The sequence below is a fragment of the Lactuca virosa genome, chromosome 1, assembly GCF_052849685.1.
Source record: "Lactuca virosa cultivar CGN04683 chromosome 1, Lactuca_virosa_CGN04683_v6, whole genome shotgun sequence".
NCBI classification, from domain to species: domain Eukaryota; kingdom Viridiplantae; phylum Streptophyta; class Magnoliopsida; order Asterales; family Asteraceae; genus Lactuca; species Lactuca virosa.
This window is the reverse complement of record NC_136426.1, coordinates 170,766,760-170,771,890: the sequence shown is the minus strand read 5'-3', so window position 1 is coordinate 170,771,890 and position 5,131 is coordinate 170,766,760. Positions and strand designations below refer to the sequence as shown.

General features: G+C 28.6%; 1 long non-coding RNA gene across 1 annotated transcript; it reads left to right on the top strand.

Moving 5' to 3' along the window:
- Positions 1 to 2,358: 2,358 nt before the first annotated feature.
- LOC145107394 (uncharacterized) lies at positions 2,359 to 4,505 on the top strand. The gene is made up of 5 exons (XR_013707844.1): positions 2,359 to 2,482; positions 2,586 to 2,621; positions 2,794 to 2,847; positions 3,354 to 3,405; positions 4,401 to 4,505. It is a non-coding gene; the product is annotated as an uncharacterized LOC145107394 (long non-coding RNA).
- Positions 4,506 to 5,131: the final 626 nt, after the last annotated feature.

Sequence of the window (5,131 nt, the reverse complement as noted above, 5' to 3'; positions counted from 1 at the left end):
CAAGAGTTTTCTAATTTCAATGTAGTTATGATTTCACATTTAATGTAATTAGTCACGCCTTTTTATTTTCCACTACATTCAAGAGTTTTCTTAACTTATGGTTATTAATGTCCAATATCTTTTTATTTTCCACTTATTTATACACATTATAACTATATTAGTAGTATATAAGTAAGTTTTGATAAATAAAATCATATGTTTGAAAAGGTTTGTAATTCAAATACGAGCGATTTGATAAAAAAATGAGTTATGCTGCATCAATGGTTATTCAACGTGATTTTTTATAACAATGCTTTTATATATCAAGGTATGTAGATTTATAAATATTCATTTTGAATGATTTATAAATGTTTAATAAATTTCATTTGATGTAAATGTTATAGTAGATGTTGTAGTGATTTTATGTTATTATAAGTTGTAGTATTTTTCAATACTATTTATTATTTGTTTTATATACAAATCACCTTACGTTTTATATATAATTTACACAATTTAAAGTGGTCTATAAAATCATCAGAAGTTGTAGTATTTATTTTTTCTATATAATCATCAATGGTTATTTCAACATGATTTTTTATAACAATATTTCTACATATCAAGGTATGTCGATTTATAAATATTCATTTTGAATGATTTACATCTGTTTAATAAATTTCATTTGATATAAATGTTATAATACATGTAATATTTTTATATTATTAAAAGTTATAGTTATTTTCAATACTATTTGTTATTTGTTTTATATACAAATCAACTTACGTTTTATATATAATTTACATAGCTTAAAGCGGTCTAGAAAATCATCAAAAGCTGGAGTATTTATTTTCTCGTACTACTTTGCATTTGTTATATATATAAATCAACGTACATTTGACATACAATTTACACAACATAAAACAATCTATAAAATCATCAATTAATTGTATAAATGACCAATTATATAAACTTATTACAATTAATAAAACTAATAGGTTAACTATAGGTTTTTGTTTTGCTACTACCATTGGTTTTCATGTATAAATATTAAATCACAATTTGTTAAAAGTTATTATTTTAATTAAGAGTAAATTACATGAATGGTCTCTATGGTTTAAGTTAATTTGCACGTTTGGTCCCTAACTTATTTTTTTAACTCGGAAGGCCCCTACTGTTTATTTTTGTTACGCGTTAGGTCCTTGTCTTAACTAAAAAAACTACTTTGCCCTTAATTTTTTAATTTATTTAAATAACTACACCCCAACCTCACCCCTTCACCTTATATTACGTACCTCACCATTTTCCTTATTTAAAAAATAGTCTTTTTATATAAGACATGGACCAAACGCATAACAAACACAAACAATAGGGACCAAGCGCATAAAAAAACAAAACAATTGGGACTTTCCGAGTTAAAAAAATAAGTTAGGGACCAAACGCGCAAATTACCCCAAATCATAGGGACCATTCGTGTAACTATATATATATATATATATATATATATATATATATATATATATATATATATATATATATATATATATATATATATATATATACACACACACTACCTTATAAAAGAAATCCTACTATTTCCATAAATAGATTCATTATAATAATATTATTTTTTTAAGACGTTCAAGTCTTTAAGCCTAAAGTACAACAATTCATTAATATAATAATATTATAATATCTATCTTACAAATTATAATGCTACAGATACAAGTATTAACAACATATTTAAATCAGTTATTTTCAGGATTAACTAGGGATTGAATTAGTATTTTAAACAATTTTGACCTAGCTCCTTAAAATTTTGACGTATCCAATTTAAATTAAATGATACAAAATGTAATGCAATATGTATAAATATCGAATGCAATACATACCCGGCTTCTTATCATTCGATGTTATCTCTGTTTATTTTAACCTGGTCTTTAGCCTATATCTCAGTAAATAAATCCCAAATTCGAAAACTCTGATTCTCCCCCACCCTTTCCGTCTTCCTCTATGATATACGTTTTCGCTATCTTCTAATTCATTTCCTTTTATTACTCTTTTCTCTATATTCTGTGATATAAACCCTCGAGTACATCACCACAAATAGGAAGCTTCACCGGCACCTCCGATAATGAAGAAATGATAAACTTTCACCACCATCGCATCAAAGTCGTCGCCTTTGAGAACCCTAACTCTAACCAACGTTCACAACCACCGCCACTCAGCTCAAACACCATTATTGGTTGTTTGTTTGATTTCCAGGTTCGTATGTTTCCTTTTTATTCAAGTTTTCGTTTGATTTTATGGAATAATGGGATTTTTGTTGAGCAGATATAACGGTGCTCACATCTCCACCCCTGTCACTGCATGCCACCACATTCGGCAGCGGTCACCATGACATTCACCACCATTACTGATCATTTGAATCTTATCCTTCATCTTTGTTTTCTTTCTAACCAAATCCTAGATCCATTCACATCTCATATTCGTATTTACCACCATACTGGTAAGAAATTCTATCAAATGATTTACCCCTTCACTGACCCTCTTAATGTTTATCTTTATGTTGTAATTTTTGTCTTTTAATAATTTTTGTCTTTTAATCGCAGGGTATGCAATTTATGGAGTATATTTCCATAGAGGAGGTAATTCTTTCCTCTTTCACCATTTAAAGGCTCCCTTTCTTTTTGTTTAATTGCATAAATATTTGATTATGATGCAAATCTGATATTACTTCATGTTTATATGTGTTTCTTGGAGTTGTTTGTAAAGACTCATATTTTATTTGGTTTCAGAATATTTGTAAAATTTTTGTAGGAAGTCAAATCTGGAGTAAGAAAGCGACATGATTTAGAAAAAGAGGGTTCAAAGGTTCAATTTCTTCATTTCCTTACCTGAATGTGGTAGTTTTGGTTTAACAGATTCGATTTCACAATCTCATCGGTATGTTTTCTTTAGGTTTGAAATAGGCTTTTCATATCTAAATGAAAATGAACCAGAACCCGATTAAAATCGGGTTTGTTATTTAGGATTTGGGACTTATGATCTACTTTAATAGAGGAGCCTTTGATTGTATAACAATATGTACTATATAGTGATTCACACTCATATGTTCATATGTGGATACTTACAACGATAACAGTGGTGAAAGCATATGGAGAGGTAATGGACTCGAAATACGGAGAGGGGAAGCAGATTTGTGTTCTTTCTTCTTTTTCTCGGTTTATCTTTTTGTTGACATAAACACAAACATAGATTTGTTCCTTTGATATTTTTTCACCTGGTTCACTATGTTTTTTATTTATGATTTTAGTCCTTTCTGACCTAAATTAGGTCATTTTTTTAAATGTCAAGACTTATTTGTTCTTTCATTTCAGGATTTGATGAAGAAGCTGATGGTGAAAAGAACAAAAATACGAACACATCCTGGTAAGGACATCTTGGATCATTGCACTCTCTCCATGGATGTTTATTTCATTATTTAAGTTTATAATTCTCCAAATATTTGTTGGTAATGAAACATGTTTCTCATGCCTGTGTATTGTTACTCAATTACAAGATATGTTATGAAATATTTTTATAAATTATTGTATTTATATATAATTTGTAGTGGTATGTTTTGAGGAATTCATTGTTTTAAATAATTAGTCTATGTTGAATCCGTGCTAACTGGATTGTTTAGTGTTGTAGGTCATTGATTTCTCTTGCTGATTCATCTTTAGAAATGGTTTTACTACTCTATTCCAGATTAACCTGACAATATTTACAAGTGGTTTAATATATAAATTTACATTTAGGGTTGTGATCAATTACTTTATGAATTAGTATGTTTATGAGGGTGTTTATATAGCAGTAAGGTAAGAAAGAATCATCCATTTTTATTGGGTTGAATTGTAGTTTGCGGGTTCAAGGGGTCCGTTCTTGAAAGGGAAGTGTTCAAGAAATAATTGGGTGTTTGTTTTATATATTTTTTGTTATGAATTACATGTATTCATCTCTGAGTGTGTGAAGGCTTTCGCCGTAGAATCAGACCTGGGAATTGTTTTTGGTGGTATGGTTTGAAACATAATCAGTGAATGAATAAATATTGTTCATTTTTATGTTTGTTTTGAGGACTAGACATCATTTAATTGAAAAGAAAAAAAAATAGTGCATGTTGTAGATTATGTGACCAGTGACCTTTAGAGCCACTTCACACTATTACCCTTGACACATTTCTAAAGTTTCATTAAAATTGAAGCAAGACTTGACTGATTCTACAGTTTTAAGAAACATGAGTGTGGGATTAGGTTATTTACTTTTGGCTTACAATAGTGAATTAGTAGGAATTTGCAAGCATTGGGTAATAACATTATTACTATTGTGGGTATTATATGTTATTATAAGTTATTAGGTTGTTTAATGGTTTTATGCTTGTGTGGTAGGTGAAGGTAGTTGCCTTAAAGACATATTAAGGTGCCTTAAGTAAGAAATGGAAAAAGAAGAAAGATTAGTTGCAACATTGGCAGCGAGAGGCCCGTGAATGAGTAGAGACTTCCATCAGGTTACATCTTCATAGTACACTGCTATTAGTGGTGCAATAATGTTAAGTATGTTATAAAAATATTCAATATTTTGTTATTTATTTTTTTAACAGTTTGTGTTATATTCTATTTTTACAACTTGTGCTTAACTTCCTGGGCTTCTCTAAAAAAATATACCACGTTTCTAAATAAAATAAATCATTGGTTTTAGTTTAAATTAAAACATGATTTTACAAAGTGAATTTGGCTTTAGCTTGAAAAACCTATCAAATAATTTAAAAATAAAGTTTACATGTTACTTTATTCACTTATATGGAAACACCTTCACGACATGTCCTCCCATCTTAATCTAACTTTTGAAGGATTTTCAAAATAAAACTAATTTGCATAAGAAACCTTTTTGTCTATTATTGAAAGGAAACTAATTTTCAAAAATAAATATTCATTGAACGATTGGTTTTGTAACGCGATAATTGATATGGTTTTTTGGTTTAGAATTCGTTGATGCAATGGATGTTGTTTATAATATGATATTTTTTGAAATAAGCTATTAACCTAAAGAAACTACATTCCGAAAAAAAAACTATTCATTGAACTATCCAACGCCGAAAAGTAACTATTCATTTCTTGCT